Source organism: Eubalaena glacialis, chromosome 3 (genome assembly GCF_028564815.1).
Source record: "Eubalaena glacialis isolate mEubGla1 chromosome 3, mEubGla1.1.hap2.+ XY, whole genome shotgun sequence".
NCBI classification, from domain to species: Eukaryota; Metazoa; Chordata; class Mammalia; order Artiodactyla; family Balaenidae; genus Eubalaena; species Eubalaena glacialis.
Window position 1 is genome coordinate 3,307,045 of NC_083718.1, and position 18,029 is coordinate 3,325,073.

General features: G+C 40.7%; 1 long non-coding RNA gene across 1 annotated transcript; it reads right to left on the reverse strand.

Moving 5' to 3' along the window:
- Positions 1 to 2,941: 2,941 nt before the first annotated feature.
- Positions 2,942 to 17,006, reverse strand: LOC133087685 (uncharacterized). The gene is made up of 3 exons (XR_009700432.1): positions 16,953 to 17,006; positions 3,157 to 3,311; positions 2,942 to 2,969 (listed from the first exon to the last, which is right to left on the reverse strand). It is a non-coding gene; the product is annotated as an uncharacterized LOC133087685 (long non-coding RNA).
- Positions 17,007 to 18,029: the final 1,023 nt, after the last annotated feature.

Sequence of the window (18,029 nt, forward strand, 5' to 3'; positions counted from 1 at the left end):
ATGAAATGGGATGTAGCAGTAGCATACATCCAGCTGCAGGATAGTATTGGCAAGCACAGCAATGAATTTTCACTGAAAACCCCAAACACTGAATGCTTCATTTTTCTTTTCTTTCTTCTTTTTTTTTTCAAGAAATCCCCAATCTATGAGATATGTGATGCCATTTGTGCCAGAATGCTTTGCATAATAACGGTCTCCTTCAGTTTTCCAGGCTCACATAGAAGAATTACTAAGGAAACTAGGCAGTAACATCAACAACAAAAAAGAAAATTGCCCATTTTTCACTGATACTGCTTATTCTTCTAAATTTTTTTTAGCAATTTTATCTTTTTAAATGTAAATACTTGTAAGAGTTCAGAAAAAGATATCCAGTTATTAACATTTCAGGTATAATTATTACTCTTCCTAATCTCTACCTTTTCCATGGAGCAGTTTTCTTTAGAAGAAGTATTATTACTTCCCTACTTGTGCGGGCCCTCAGACATCTTCAAATAAATGTCTGTAGGTGGGACTCTCTGATTATAAAGGCTGAGTGAAATTAATGTTTTTAATGTACCAAGGTGTGAAGTATGAACTTCAGCTGGCTTTCCATAAAGAACTCTGTTGACTCCGTGTTTGAAGCTACAGAAGATCTGTCTTGAATGTCTCTACTGAAGCCGTTTACTAGCTCTCGTGCTAATCAGAGAGGAGAGCCTGCAGCTTCGTATAACGTGGAGTCAGAGTGCTGACAAGCAGCTTATCAGCGCTAATGATAACCGCTGTGTTTCAGCAGCCAGGATCAGAAGACGCTTTCCACGTTTGCCTTCTCTTTTTCAGAAATGAATACTTAAGAAATCAGTAGACTGTTGCCAGGAGCCTTGCCTGCAAGTGGCTGCCTTTGAGGATTTTTGCAAGCCTTTAAAAGAGTAACCAGAATGCATTTCATTCCTTATGAATTTCTTAGTTTATGGGAAGGACGGAATTATAAGGTGTCCTCGTAGGGAACATTAGACACATCTAATCATTTTCTGTATATCTGCATATCTCTTAAGACTGTTACTCATATTTTGAAGCATTTCAAAAGATGCAGCTTTCAGGGTGCTAATGTCAAGCTACACTTGACCCTGACAAGCGGGGTTCTGAGTTAAAACTTCAGAGCCCCTCCCGATCCTCCAGTTTATAAATCCTTGCTAAATTTGGAAGCCTTGACTTGGTGAACCATCTTCAACAGAAGTGGTTCCACTTATGAATCATTTATTAATTCATTTCCTCATTTACGTCATGAGTCAGTCAATATTATTTACTGAGCATCTACTTTGTGCTGTAAGTACTGGCTTACATGCTGCTCATGTACGAGAGGATAATATAATCCTGAAAGAACTCACAATCCACAGAGGATACAGACATAGAAGCTTTGATCAAGTACCTCTGGCAGCAAGGGAGAGAACAAAGAATGCTCCTTGGGCAGCCAGGCAGGTTTCCCAGAGGAGGTAACAGTTTCCCTAGGCCCTAAAGAATGAAGATTCTATGAGAAGTACTGGTACCTTTTATAGTGTGTTCTTTATTGGGCAAATGGGGCCTCTCCCTTGTCCCCTGAAAAAAAAATAAAATCAAATCATGATTATAAGCTAGCAACAATGCTCTGATCTTGGGTGTCAAGAAATTCCATCTCCAGAAAGTCCCTATTAAAATGTGAAAGAGGTTGGCTCATTAACTCAGATTTATAGGACTTTTAATAACTCTCCTGTTACATCACACAACTGATACGAGGTTCAAATGATAAGATATTTGGAAAATCACATTCTTTGTCAATTATAAAGTACAATGCAACTGTTAGATATTTGTGATTCTATCACTACTGTCATAGTAATACCAGTCTTACTGTAATAAGGATTATTGTATCAGTTTTCTGGACTCTGGCAATATAACTGGGAGAAAATTAAAAAATACAAATGGTTTTGAAATATTTTTGTTATGCCATAGTGAATACTTCCAAAAAGGTTTATTAGGGAAAACTTTGCCATAAAGAAAAGTCCTTTTGTGTTACTAGAGAGACAGAATAACAGGCTAGATTCTCTCATCTAGTTTAGAAATTACAATGATCTCCACCAGGTTGTCATGCTCCGGAATTTCGGGGTCCAGCCACCGCTCCCTTTTTTCAACAAGGCGGCTTCATCCTTCATCTGTTTTCTCCACCCACAGGTCGGCGCAAAAAGTTACCCAGCGGCTAGCCTACACCCAGACTTAGGGTGCCAACAAATTAAAGACCCCAAAACTATTTAAGGATGTTATTTGATATTTCAATTAGAAGCATCAAAGAAGTTAAACATTAAAAAAAAAACCTCCGTTGCATTATCTCAGTCTTCATTTATAAACTAAGAATTGTTTTTAATTTTAATACACGTGGGAGAAGAACCACAAATGTTTCTGTGCTTAAGGCTCCCGAAGGCTCGTCAATGCCCCACCTGGGAGTTTCAAAGCGCGTTCACAGTTTCCTGCGGTTCTAAACTCCAGTAAACCGAGGGAAGAGTGGACGCCACATTCTCTGAGCATCTCTGCCCTGGACACCGAAGGCGGACACATGGTGCTGGACGGACAGGAAAGGGTATTTGCAAACCTGAGGCCACTCCTGTGGGCGCCGGCATCAGCATGCAGCAGCTTTCCGCCCGCAGGGCGGTTCCCGTCTCCTAATAACACGTCCCACATTTGAAAGGGGCCTGGCCCCCAGCCTTCCCGTCTCCCCCATGCCACGCACAAGAGCACGGATTTGAGGTGCACCAGGGGTACCCAGAGTGTGCAAAGACCCCCTTCGTACCTTTCTCCTGGTCTGAAGTAGCCCCCGCTGGGGTCAGGGGTGACGGGGCGCCTCAGCCCGCAGAGCCTCGCGTCCACCTGGAGGGGCCTGAGTGGCAGGAGAGCAGAGAGGGCTCCACCCCCTCAGACGCGCCTGCGCAGAGCGGTCAGCGGGCCGCGCCCAGGTGTAAACCCAACTGCAAAGGTGAGGGCGGGGCTTAATGCTGGTGTGGTGATGTAGTCAAAACCCACCCTGGCAAATAGAGCAGGACGTTCAAAGTAGTAGGTTCCCCCCACCTGACATTTCTAAACTCCCTGCAACGTTTCTTACAAGCCCCCTTTCCTCTTGCGTCTCTTTCTTTTCCACCCACAGCTGCTCCTTACCTTCGGCGGCAAAATTCTCCCAGTTCCGGCCATGACTCCTGCCTTTGCACAGAGACCCCTTTCTCTGCTTCACCACCACGTGCAGTGGCTTCCTGATGGCATCCTGTCACGGGAGCCCAAGGTGAGAGAGCTGGTGTGGAGCCGGCGGACCTTTCCTGCGGGGGTGCAGAAGCGGAGGGCCCTGAGAGGGACACTCTAAACATTTGACGTTTTGGACAAAAAATAATTTTTGCCCCAGCACAGGTGTCACTTCCGAAAGCTGAACATAGAGCCCTAAGTATTTGGGTGCAGGTGACACTGAGAATCTAGGGCAGAGTCTCTGTGGGTCCAGGAAAAGCACCCACAGAGTCGTGACTACCCTCAGAGCCACCACTGATTGGAAACCTACGACGTGCCCGGGAGTTTTACGGATTTTAGTTTTCCTCCGAGCGATGTGATGGGATGGATCTTATCATCCCTGCTTTGCAGCTGAAGAACTAGAGAAAATCAGGGAGCCTAAATGATCTCCGGCTGATTACAGCAGGCAGGGTGCGGGCCCCATGCCTGCAGCGTTCAGGCCCGTGTTTCCCCCTAAGTCGCACTATGTCCACGGGGAGGGTGTTAGAGGCGGTGGTAGCTTCTCAGATAGACAGAGCTTTGCCAAAGGCAACAGGCCCCCCTATCTCCCCCGCATGCCAGGCCTGGCCCAGCCTCTCTATAGATTCTGAGACTGTTGACATCAGCGCACTTTGACCTGCCCCGGGTGGGACGGGAGCTCTCCCCTCTCACAGCAGCCCTAGGGGTCTGCTCTCCAGTGCGCCAGCAAAGGGAACAGCCATCTGGGTGGCGGCCACCCACGCCAGCTTCGGGGCAGTTCATGCCGAGGACTAGAAAGTGATCTTTCTCTTCCTGACTCTTCCCCTCCCCCCTCCTTCAGATGGGAAGGTTCACATTTCTCTTAGAGGTAAAGGGAGTTAAATCTCCATGGGCCATTCTTTGAGCTGTAAAACAAAACAATAAAAAGGTTCTGTAAGCCCCAACACCTTTTATACATTTTGCAGTTAAAAGAGAAGAAAGAATAGTGCGCCCCTAGCAAGACACTTAGATACTTTCCACTTGAACCTCTCACATGTCCATTTCTCCACACAGCATCCAGCAATATTCTAGATTGGGGTCAATATTGCTTTCTTTTTAAAATAAAAAGAAGTATAAACTCTCCCATGTTCCATGTTAATGGGAGGGACATAGAAACATGAGTTAAAGGCTGTTTGTATTCTGTTTTTCATACTGAAGTGATCCTTGTAAAACCCAGTTCATTGTAGAATTGATGGTCTTTTTCTCATGCTTTAGGGCAGAAGCTGATCACCAGTCTGGGTCAGGGAAAGCACTTCCCGGTGTAGGATTGCAGAGTTAAATGTGTGGTGAGGAATGTGGGCTTTACTTTGATACTCTGATGCAGGTGCTGCAGGACAGAGCACTGCATCCTCTGTGTCTCCAAATGTGCTGGTGGACAAGCTAGGACCACTGGAAACACCCACCCCACGAGCCCCTCTGATGGCCCTGAGTGGACAGCAGGTGTCTGTAAGTGAATAGTCTGGACTCAACCAACTGGAACGATTTTTAACACTGTGTGAAAGACTGTCTTTCTGGGGAGGGACAGATGCAGGAGGCACTCGGACCACATTTGCTTTCACTCAGAAGTTGCTGACATATTTTTGTGTACAGATTCAAACTTGTATTTCTATTTTAAACCCAAGCAGAGGGAAATCATATGTTCCCTGAAACAGAGGAAAAACTACAAGAAAGGTACACATCATACAGATATTTAATTAATTTAAATGGAGATGGCTGCTATAGCTATAAAGTTGGCCAAATTTTATATTCTAAAGCAGTGCTAGCAGAGCTTCCTGTGACGGTGGGAATGTTATATGGCAGCCACTGGCCACATGTGGCTATTGAGCACTTAAAATATGGCTAGTGTGACCGAGGTGCTGAAATTTTAATAAAAATAAATTTAAATTGATATAGTCACATCTGGCAAGTGGCTACCACATTGGACAGCACAGCTTTAAATTGTAGGCAGTATTTAACATTTGCTGTGATGAGCATCTTAAAAGAACATTAGCAAATTCAGTGTGGTTTCTCTACTGTTGATTGAATAAATTTTGTCTCACACCAGGCAGGGGTTTGAAGTCTGATAAGGTTCACAAGGCAAGAAGAGGCATCAGATGTGTGCTTTTGCTCCATCTACAGCCCTGCCTCAAGGTGATAAAAATTAGCCCAACAAGTATTGAGAAACACTGGTTCTGACTCACTCACTCTCACTTCTAACTTGCCTCATTACACTGTGAATGTAAGAGAGATTTGTTAGAAGAACTTACTAGTTGAGGGAAGACTTTGTGGTCCATTTCTACTCTCTCCACTATTTTTGAAAGACCAATAGTATGAAAGAGTTAAAAAGGCATATAACCAAACAATTGCCAAGATAAAATAACCCTCTTTAACTTTTTTTTGATTACTTTTCTTTGCCTCATTTTTCCTTTTCAAGGCAAATTTTCTTCTTTCTGGCTTGATGACCATATGACTTTTCTAGGGCTGCCATAACAAAGTAGTATAAACCAGAAGGCTTAAACACAGCTATAGAGACTGGAAGTCCACGAACAAGGTGCCTGCAGAGTTAGTTTCCTCTGAAGCCTGCCCTTGGCTTGCAGATGGCTGCCCTCTTGCAGCCTCCTTACAGGGTCTTTTCTCGGTGTGCCTGAATCCCTGGTATTTCTTCGTATATCCGAATCTCCTTTTCTTATAAGGACACCAGTGAGATTGGATTAGGGCTCACCCTAAGGGCTTCATTTTAACCAATAACCTCTTTAAAGGGCTATCTCCAAATACAGTCACATTTTGAGGTACTGGGGGAGGGTATGTCTTCAACATATGGATTTGAGGGGGGATACAATCCAGTCCATAACGTTGATGATAAGTAATATTCTATTTTTTGAAGAGTTGTACATTTCTTAGTTTATAATTTTCATGCTTCAATTAAGAATACAGTACCATCTATCTCTGGCCATTATATTTCTGACATATAAGTGGGTATATACACAATATGTAAAAATAGAAATTCTCCTATTTGTTCTAATTCATTAATATAGGATTAAAATATACTGTTTATCTATCACATTCTTTTTGTAGCTAGTTCATCCTTGTCAAAAGTAAAGAGAAATAACAAAGAGAAAAATGCCTTTTAAAAATATGCCTGACTTGGATGTTGAATTTTAAAACCAAAAGATTTTCCTGCCTCTATTGAGACGATCATAAGGTTTTTATCCTTCAGTTTGTTAATATGGTGTATCACATTGATTGATTTGTGGATATTGAAAAATCCTTGCATCCCTGGGATAAATCTCACTTGATCATGGTGTGTGATCCTTTTAATGTATTGTTGGATTCAGTTTGTTAGTATTTTATTGAGGATTTTTGCGTCTATGTTCATCAGTGATATTGGCCTGTAATTGGCCTGTATTCTTTGTAATATCTTTGTCTGGTTTTGGTATTAAGGTGATGGTGGCCTCATAGAATAAGTTCAGAAGTATTCCTTCCTCTACAATTTTTTTGGAATAGCTTCAGAAGGATAGATATTAACTCTTCTCTAAATGTTTGGTAGAATTCACCTGTGAAGCCATCTGGTCCTGGACATTTGTTTGTTGGGAGTATTTAAATTACTGTTTCGATTTCAGTACTGGTAATTAGTCTGTTCATATTTTCTATTTCTTTCTGGTTCAGTCATGGGAGATTGTAATTTTCTAAGAATTTATCCATTTCTTCTAGGTTGTCCATTTTATTGGCGTATAGTTGCTTGTAGTAGTCTCTTATGATCCTTTGCATTTCTGTGGTGTCAGTAGTAACTTCTTTTTCGTTTCTAATTTTATTGATTTGAGTTCTCTCCTTATTTTCTTCATGAGTCTGACGAAATGTTTATCAATATTGTTTATCTTTTCAAAGAACCAGCTTTTAGTTTCATTGCTCTTTTCTATTTTTTTTTAAAATCTGTATGTCATTTACTTCTGCTTTGCTCTAAATTTATGATTTCTTTCCTTCTACTAACTTTAGGTTTTGCTTGTTCTTTCTCTAGTTGCTTTAGGTGTAAGGTTAGGTTGTTTATTTGAGATTTTTCTTATTTCCTGAGGGAAGTTGTGATTACTGTAAACATCCCTCTTAGAAATGCTTTTGCTGTGTCCCATAGGTTTTGGATTATCGTTTTTTCATTGTCATTTGTCTCTAGGTACTTTTTTTTTTCCTGATTTTTTTGAATTTATTTTTTTATACAGTAGGTTCTTATTAGTCATCAATCTTATACACATCAGTATATACATGTCAGTCCCAATCGCCCAATTCATCACACCACCATGCTCACCCCCTGCCGCTTTCCCCCCTTGGTGTCCATACGTTTGTTCTCTACATCTGTGTCTCAACTTCTACCCTGCAAACCGGTTCATCTGTACCATTTTTCTAGGTTCCACATATATGCGTTAATATACGATATTTGTTTTTCTCTTTCTGATGTACTTCACTCTGTATGACGGTCTCTAGATCCATCCACGTCTCAACAAATGACCCAATTTCGTTCCTTTTTATGGCTGAGTAATATTCCATTGTATATATGTATCACATCTTTTTTATCCATTCGTCTGTCGATGGGCATTTAGGTTGCTTCCATGTCCTGGTTATTGTAAATAGTGCTGCAATGAACATTGGGGTGCATGTGTCTTTTTGAATTATGGTTTTCTCTGGGTATGGTGGGATTGCTGGATCATATGGTAAACCTATTTTTAGTTTTTTAAGGAACCTCCATACTGTTCTCCATAGTGGCTGTATCAATTTACATTCCCACCAACAGTGCAAGAGGGTTCCCTTTTCTCCACACCCTCTCCAGCATTTGTTGTTTGTAGATTTTCTGATGATGCCCATTCTAACTGGTGTGATGTGATACCTCATTGTAGTTTTGATTTGCATTTCTCTAATAATTAGTGATGTTGAGCAGCTTTTCATGTGCTTCTTGCCCATCTGTATGTCTTCTTTGGAAAAATGTCTATTTAGGTCTTCTGCCCATTTTTGGATTGGATTGTTTGTTTTTTTAATATTGAGTTGCATGAGCTGTTTATGTATTTTAGAGATTAATCCTTTGTCCATTGATTCATTTGCAAATATTTTCTCCCATTCTGAGGGTTTTCTTTTCGTCTTGTTTATGGTTTCCTTTGCTGTGTAAAAGCTTTGAAGTTTCATTAGGTCCCATTTGTTTATTTTTGTTTTTATTTCCATTACTCTAGGAGGTGGATCAAAAAAGATCTTGCTGTGATTTATGTCAAAGAGTGTTCTTCCTATGTTTTCCTCTGAGAGTTTTATAGTGTCCAGTCTTACATTTAGGTCTCTAATCCATTTTGAGTTTATTTTTGTGTATGGTGTTAGGGAGTGTTTTAATTTCATTCTTTTACATGTAGCTGTCCAGTTTTCCCAGCACCACTTATTGAAGAGACTGTCTTTTCTCCATTGTCTATCCTTGCCTCCTTTGTCATAGATTAGTTGACCATAGTTGCGTGGGTTTATTTCTGGGCTTTCTATATTTTTCCATTGATCTATGTTTCTGTTTTTGTGTCAGTACCATATTGTCTTGATTACTGTAGCTTTGTAGTATACTCTGAAGTCAGGGAGTCTGATTCCGCCAGCTCCGTTTCTTTCCCTCAAGACTGCTTTGGCTATTCAGGGTCTTTTGTGTCTCCATACAAATTTTAAGATTTTTTGGTTCTAGTTCTGTAAAAAAGGGCATTGGTAATTTGATAGGGATTACATTGAATCTGTAGATTGCTTTGGGTAGTAGAGTCATTTTCACAATGTTGATTCTTCCAATCCAAGAACATGGTATATCTCTCCATCTGTTTGTATCATCTTTAATTTCTTTCTGCAGTGTCTTATAGTTTTCCGAGTACAGGTATTTTGTCTCCCTAGCTAGGTTTATTCCTAGGTATTTTATTCTTTTTGTTGCAATGGTAAATGGGAGTGTTTCCTTAATTTCTCTTTCAGATTTTTCATCATTAGTGTATAGGAATGCAAGAGATTTCTGTGCATTAATTTTGTATCCTGCAACTTTACCAAGTTCATTGATTAGCTCTAGCAGTTTTCTGGTGGCATCTTTCAGATTCTCTATGTACAGTATCATGTTATCTGCAAACAGTAACAGTTTTACTTCTTCTTTTCCAATTTGTATTCATTTCATTTCTTTTTCTTCTCTGACTGCCATGGCTAAGACTTCCAAAACTATGTTGAATAATCGTGGTGAGAGTGGACATCCTTGCCTTGTTCCTGATCTTAGAGGAAATGCTTTCAGTTTTTCACCATTGAGAATGATGTTTGCGGTGGGTTTGTCGTATATGGCCTTTATTATGTTGAGGTTGGTTCGCTCTATGCTCACTTTCTGGAGAGTTTTTATCATAAATGGGTGTTGAATTTTGTCAAAATCTTTTTCTGCATCTATTGAGATGATCATATGGTTTTTATTCTTCAATTTGTTAATATGGTGTGTCACATTGATTGATTTGCATATATTGAAGAATCCTTGCATCCCTGGGATAAATCCCACTTGATCATGGTGTATGATCCTTTTAATGTGTTGTTGGATTCTGTTTGCTAGTATTTTGTGGAGGATTTTTGCATCTATATTCATCAGTGATATTGGTCTGTAATTTTCTTTTTTTTGTAGTATCTTTGTCTGCTTTTGGTATCAGGGTGATGGTGGCCTCATAGAATGAATTTGGGAGTGTTCCTTCCTCTGCAATTTTTTGGAAGAGTTTGAGAAGGATGGGTGTTAGCTCTTCTCTAAATGTTTGATAGATTTCACCTGTGAAGCCATCTGGTCCTGGACTTTTGTTTCTTGGAAAATTTTTAATAGCAGTTTCAATTTCATTACTTGTGATTGGTCTGTTCATATTTTCTATTTCTTCCTGGTTCGGTCTTGGAAGATTATACCTTTCTAAGGATTTGTCCATTTCTTCCAGGTTGTCCATTTTATTGCCATAGAGTTGCTTGTACTAGTCTTTTAGGATGCTTTGTATTTCTGCGCTGTCTGTTGTAATTTCTCCTTTTTCATTTCTAATTTTATTGATTTGAGTCCTCTCCCTCTTTTTCTTCATGAGTCTGACTAATGGTTTATCAATTTTGTTTATCTTCTCAAAGACCCAGCTTTTAGTTTTATTGATTTTTGCTATTGTTTTCTCTTTGTTTCTATTTCATTTATTTCTGCTCTGATCTTTGTGATTTCTTTCCTTCTGCTAACTTTGGGTTTTGTTTGTTCTTCTTTCTCTAGTTCCTTTAGGTGTACCGTTAGATTGTTTATTTGAGATTTTTCTTGTTTCTTGAGGTAGGCTTTATAGCTATAAACTTCCCTCTTAGAACTGCTTTTGCTGCATCCCATAGGTTTTGGATCATCGTGTTTTCATTGTTATTTTTCTCTAGGTATTTTTTGATTTCCTCTTTGATTTCTTCAGTGATCTCTTGGTTATTTAGTAACGTATTGTTTAGCCTCCACGTGTTTGTGTTTTTTCTTTTTTTTACCTGTAATTCATTTCTAGTCTCATGGCGTTCTTGTCAGAAAAGATGCTTGATATGATTTCAATTTTCTTAAATTTACTGAGGCTTGTTTTGTGACCCAAGATGTGATCTCTCCTAGAGAATGTTCTGTGCGCACTTGAGAAGAAAGTGTAATCTGCTGTTTTTGGATGGAATGTCCTATAAATATCAATTAAATCTATCTGGTCTATTGTGTCATTTAAAGCTTCTGTTTCCTTATTTATTTTCATTTTGGATGATCTGTCCATTGGTGTAAGTGAGGTGTTAAAGTCCCCCACTATTATTGTGCTACTGTCGATTTCCTCTTTTAGAGCTGTTAGCAGTTGCTGTATGTATAGGGGTACTCCTATGTTGGGTGCATATGTATTTATAATTGTTATATCTTCTTCTTGGATTCATCCATTGATCATTACGTAGTGTGCTTCCTTGTTTCATGTAACATTCTTTATTTTAAAGTCTATTTTATCTGATATGAGTATTGCTACTCCAGCTTTCTTTTGATTTCCATTTGCATGAAATATCTTTTCCATCCCTTCACTTTCAATCTGTATGTGTCCCTAGGTCTGAAGTGGGTCTCTTTTAGACAGCATATATATGGGTCTTGTTTTAGTATCCATTCAGCAAGCCTGTGTCTTTTGGTTGCAGCATTTAATCCATTCACTTTTAAGGTCATTATCGATATGTATGTTCCTATGACCATTTTCTTAATTGTTTTGGGTTTGTTTTTGTAGGTCCTTTTCTTCTGTTGTGTTTCCCACTTAGAGAAGTTCCTTTAGCATTTGTTGTAGAGCTGGTTTGGTGGTGCTGAATTCTCTTAGCTTTTGCCTGTCTGTAAAGCTTTTGATTTCTGCATTGAATCTGAATGAGATCCTTGCTGGGTAGAGTAATCTTGGTTGTAGGTTCTTCCCTTTCATCACTTTAAGTATATCATGCCACCCCTTTCTGGCTTGTAGAGTTTCTGCTGAGAAATCAGCTGTTAACCTTATGGGAGTTCCCTTGTGTGTTATTTGTCATTTTTCCCTTGCTGCTTTCAATAATTTTTCTTTGTCTTTAATTTTTGCCAATGATTACTATGTGTCTTGGGGTGTTTCTCCTTGGGTTTATCCTGTATGGGACTCTCTGAGCTTCCTGGACTTGGGTGGCTATTTCCTTTCCCATGTTAGGGAAGTTTTCAACTATAATCTCTTCAAATATTTTCTCTGGTCCTTTCTCTCTCTCTTCTCCTTCTGGGACCCTATGATGCGAATGTTGTTGCATTTAATGTTATCCCAGATGTCTCTTAGGCTGTCTTCATTTCTTTTCATTCTTTTATCTTTATTCGCTTCCACAGCAGTGAATTCCACAGTTCTGTTTTCCAGGTCACTTATCTGTTCTTCTGCCTCTGTTATTCTGCTATTGATTCCTTCTAGTGTAGTTTTCATTTCAGTTATTTTATTGTTCATCTGTGTCTGTTTGTTCTTTTATTCTTCTAGATCTTTGTTAAACAGTTCTTTCATCTTCTCGATCTTTGCTGCCATTCTTTTTCCAAAGTCCTGGATCTTCTTCACTATCATTATTCTGAATTCTTTTTCTGGAAGGTTGCCTATCTCCACTTCATTTAGGTTTTTTTCTGGGGTTTTATTTTGTTCCTTCATCTGGTACATAGCCCTCTGCCTTTTCATCTTGTCTATCTTTCTGTGAATGTGGTTTTTGTTCCACAGGCTGCAGGATTATAGTTCTTCTTGCTTCTGCTGTCTTCCCACTGGTGGAATAGGCTATCTAAGAGGTTTGTGCAAGTTTCCTGATGGGAGGGACTGGTGGTGGGTAGAGCTGACTGTTGCTCTGTTGGGCAGAGCTCAGTAAAACTTTAATCCTCTTGAGTGCTGATGGGTGGGGCTGGGTTCCCTCCCTGTTGGTTGTTTGGCCTGAGGCATCCCAACACTGGAGACCACCTGGGCTCTTTGGTGGGGCTAATGGCGAACTCTGGGAGGGCTCATGCCAAGCAGTACTTCCCAGAACTTCTGTTGCCAGTGTCCTTGTCCCCACAGTGAGTCACAGCCGCCACCCCCCGCCTCTGCAGGAGACCCTCCAACACTAGCAGCTAGGTCTGGTTCAGTCTCCCCTGGGGTCACTGCTCCTTCCCCTTGGTCCCAATGTGCACACTACTTTGTGTGTGCCCTCCAAGAGTGGAGTCTCTGTTTCCCCCAGTCCTGTCAAAGTCCTGTAATCAAATCCCACTATCCTTCAAAGTCTGATTCTCTAGGAATTCCTCCTCCCATTGCCGGACCCCCAGGTTTGGAAGCCTGACATGGGGCTCAGGACCTTCACTCCAGTGGGTGGACTTCTGTGGTATAAGTGTTCTCCAGTTTGTGAGTCACCCACCCAGCAGTTATGGGATTTGAATTTACTGTGATTGCACCCCTCCTACCATCTCACTGTGGCTTCTCCTTTGTCTTTGGATGTGGGGTATCTTTTTTGGTGAGTTCCAGTGTCTTCCTGTCGATGATTGTCCAGCAGCTAGTTGTGATTCTGGTGTTCTTACAAGAGGGAGTGAGAGCACATCCTTCTACTCTGCCATCTTGGTTCAGGGCCTCTAGGTACTTTTTGATTTACTCTTTGATTTCTTCAGTGATCCATTGGTTGTTTAGTAGCATATTGTTTAGCCTCGATGTGTCTGTGCTTTCTGCAGTTTTTTTTCCATGTAGTTGATTTTTAGTCTCATAGCATTGTGGTCAGAAGAGATGCTTGGTAAGATTTCAATTTTTGTAAATTTACCAAGGCATGTTTTGTGGCCCAGCATGTGATTTGTGCTGTAGAATGTTCCATGTGCACTTGAAAAGAATGTGTATTCTGCTGCTTTTTGATGGACTGTTCTATAAATGTCAATTAAGTCCATTTTTTCTAATGTGTCATTTCAGGCCTGTGTTTTCTTATTGATTTTCTGTCTGATGATCAGTCGGTTAATGTAAGTGAGGTATTAAAGTCCTCCACTATTTTTGTGTTACTGTTAATTTCTCCTTTTATGTCTGTTAACATTTGCCTTATGTATTGAGGTTTTCCTATGTTGCATGCATATGTGTTTATAATTGTTATATTTTCTTTTTGGATTGATCCCTTGATCATTATGTAGAGTCCTTCTCTGTCTCTTGTAACAGTCTTTATTTTAAAGTCTATTTTGTCTGATATGAGTGTCTGATATGAGATTGCTGTTTCAGCTTTCTTTTGATTCCAATTTGCATGGAATATCTTTTTCCTCCACTCACTTTCAGTCTGTATGTGTCCCTAGATCTGAATTGAGTCTCTTGTAGGCAGCATTTATAAAGGTCTTATTTTTGTATCCATTTAGCCAGTCTATGTCTTTAGGCTGGAGAATTGAGTCCGTTTACATTTAAGGTAATTATCAATATGTATGTTCTTATTGCCATTTTGTTAACTGTTTTGAATTTGTTTTTCTAGGTCCTTTTTTCCCGTTTCTTCTTTTGTTCTCTTAACTTGTGGCTTGATGACTATCTTTAGTGATATGTTTGGATTCCTTTTTCTTTTTGTGTGTATTTTTATCACAGATTTTTAGTTTCTGATTACCATGAGGTTTTTGTATAGGAGTTTATATATACGTGCTTGTTTTAAGTTGCTGATCTCTTAATTTCAAATACATTTTAAAAACCCTGCTTTTGTATGCTCCTCCTCTCACAGTTACTGTTTTTGATATCATATTTTACATCTAATTGTTTTGTGTATCCCTTAACTGCTTATTGAGGATACAGATGATTTTCCTACTTTTGTCTTTTAACCTCTCTACTAGCTTTGTGTGTGGATGATTTCCTAGCTGTACTTTTTGTTTGCATTTATCAGTGAGCTTTTTAATCTTGTAATTTTCTTGTTCTTAGTTGTGGCCTTTTCTTTTTCTCCTAGAGAAGTTCCTTTAACATTTTTTGTATATCTAGTTTGGTGCTGCTGAATTCTTTTAACTTTTGCTTGTTTGTAAAACTTTTGATTTCTCTGTCAAATCTGAATGAGAGACTTGCCAGGCAGAGTATTCTTGGTGGTAGGTTGTCCCTTTCCTCACTTTAAATATATCGTGCCGCTCCTTTCTGGCCTGCATTTTCTGTTGAAGCTTTAGCTGATAGCCTTGTGGGAGTTCTCTTGTATGTTATTTGTTGCTTTTCTCTTGTTGCTTTTAATATTCTCCCTTTATCTTTAATTTTTGTCATTTTGATTACAGTGTGTTGTGGTGTATTCCTCTTTGGTTTAATCCTGTATGTGACTCTCTGGGCTTCCTGGAATTGGGTGACCATTTCCTTTCCCAGGTTAGGGAAGTTTTCAGCTATTATCTCTTCAAATATTTTCTCAGGCCCTTTCTCTCTCTCTTCTCATTTTGGGACCCCTATAATGTCAGTATTAGTGTCCTTGATGTTGTCCCAGAGGTCTCTTATACTCCTCATTTCTTATTATTCTTTTTTCTGTTTGGTGGCAATGATTTCCACTACTCTGTCTTCCAGCTCACTGATCCGTTCTTCTGCATCATTCAGTCTACTATTGATACCTTCCAGTGCATTTTTTATTTCAGTTATTGTAGTCTTCATTTCTGTTTTGTTGTTCTTTACATTTTCCAACTCTTTGTTAAAAACTTCTAACTTCTTGCTCTGTGCATCCATTTTCCTACCAAATTCTTTGATCATCTTTATGATCATTACTCTGAACTCTTTCTCAGGTAGATTGCCTGTCTCCACTTCCATTAGTTCTTCTGGGGTTTTATCTTGTTCCTTAGCCTGGAACATATTCCTCTGCTGCCTCATTTTGTCAAAGTTTCTATTTGTATTTTTATGTATGTGGTAGGTTAGCTATGTTTCTCAATCTGGGAGAAGTGGCCCTCTATAGGGATGTCCTATGCATCCCAGCCATGCACTCCGCTCTTATCATCCGAGGTATATGCTCTAGGGGTTCCCCCTAAGAGGGCTGCATGGGGCCTTCTTTTGTGGTGGGCTGACTATGTGGGTGGTCTGGTAGGCTTAGTTGATCCCTAGTCTGGTTGGTTGCCAGGCCCTACTTTGTTCGTATACTGCTGGCTGCTGTTGTGTGGGACCTGGTCAAGAGAAGGCTTGTTGTGAAACCCTAGGGGCCCTGGGGCTAGTTCTGTATCATTGCTGAGTGGAGTCAGATTCCCTAAGGTACTGGGGCTATTGCCCACCCACTGGCAGGTGAAGCCAGATCCTGGGGTTAGTGCCAGACCACTGGCAGGCAGAGGTGGTTCTTGGAGTCTGGCTATAGGGCCCAGGGATTCCAGAGCTCATTTCAGATCATTGGTAGGGGGGGACTGTTCCTGAGACAGTTGGGTATGGGGTCCAGGGTATCCTGAAAGTTCCAATAGCCTGCTGGTGAGCAGGGCCAGGGGCCACCTGGTAACAGGGTGGGGTCTGGCCTGTGTTGGCAGACTTGTTCTGCAGGCTGTGGGATCATAGTTTTCTTGCTTCTGGTGTCTGTGCCCTGGTGGGTGAGGCTGGTCTAGAGGCTTGTGCAGGCTTCCTGGTGGGAGCGGCTGGTGCCTGCCTACTGGTGGGTGGAGCTGGGTCTTGGCCCTCTGGTAGGCTGGGCCATGTCTGTGTTGTGCTTAGAAGCAGCTTTGGGCTCAGAAAGTCTTAGGCAGCCTGTCTACTGATGGATGGGGCTGTTTTTCCCCAGTTAGTTGTTTGGCCTGACAACACTGGCACCTATAGGCTGTTGAGTGGGGCCAGGTCTTGGTGCTAATGAGCCAAGATGTCAGCTGCCAGCAGCAGCAGGGTTCACGCAGCTGAATGTTCCCAAATATGTCTGCACCAATGTCTATGTCCCAGGGTAAGCCTATGACACCCGCCACCTCTCCAGGAGATAGGAGCCTGGACCAGACCAGTATGTAGGTCAGCCCAGGCTCCTATCAAATTGCTGCTTTGCCCTTGGTCCTGATGCATGTGAGATCCTGTGTGTGCCCTCCAAGAGTGGAGTCTCTGTGGAGTCTCCCCAATCCTGTGGGGCTCCTGCAATTAAGCCCTGCTAAGCCCTTCAAAGCCAAATGCTCTGGGGCCTCATCTCCCTGGTGCTGGACCCCCACGCTGGGGAGCTTGATGTGGGGCTCAGAACTCTCACTCCTATGGGAGAACCTCTGCAATATAATTATTCTCCAGTTTGTGGGTTGCCCACCCCAGGGGGTATAGGATTTTATTATATTGTGAGTCTACCCCTCTTACCTGTCTCACTGTGGTTCCTTCTTTATGTCTTTAGTTGTAGAAGATCTTTTCCTGTAGTTTCCAGTCTTTTTCATTGATGGTTGTTCTGCAGATATTCGTGATTTTGGTGTGTTCATGGGAGGAGGTGAGTTCAGGGTCTTTCTACTCCACCATCTTGGCCACTCTTCAGATGAAAGTCTTAATGGAATATTATATGTGAAAGTGCTTGGCACATAGTTAGAACTAAATAAATATTAATCTAATGTCTCTCCCTGACCTCAAGCATTACAGAAGTGCTATATTGTTGTCAGTCTTCCCCAAAATAAAATCATTCTACCTGCCGTATTTACAGCATGCACAAATTATTCTCTGCTGAATGAATATTAATTACTGATCAAGATTGGAAGCTCCTCATAGGACGAGGTAAGAAGGGGTAAGGACTGTGAATGTAGTCATTGAGAAAGAATAAGTAGGTATAAATATTGGGTTGGACAAAAAGTTTGTTTGGGTTTTTCGTAAGATGTTATGGAAAAACCCAAATGAACTTTTTGGCCAACCCAATATTTGCAGAATCCTAACCAGTGGAACTCCTTTTATTCCTCTAACACATCTGAAAACTTTCCGGGCAATATGCTTAGCATGTCTTTTTGCTCAGTGGTAGCTTTGATGACTGCTGCCGGGGTGATCTCTTTCACTGAACAGAGCAATTCGGCTCTTGATGTGTCCACATCACAGAAAATATGGGAGTCGAAATCCCAAGAATACTGAACTATTCAATCAAGTGGTGACAAACATACTTATTCAACATCACTGACCCACAGAGAGTACCCTACTCTATCTTCAGAGAATAGGAATGGAACCCTCAATTATGGCAACTGAGTAGTAATCTTGGCCAATACTGCAGTGGGAAACTCAGCTTGCAGTATACCTGATGAAGCCTTTTTGTCAAGAAATGTGACGTGGAAGTCAAAACTAAATGGTAAAAAAACTTGAAAGGCCTGTAGCAACTTATTAACAGAGAAGACATTGTAAAGAGTATAACAAAATAAAGAGACCAGGGAAAATGGTTCTTGAGTATTAGCTATCTTTGAAGAGTAT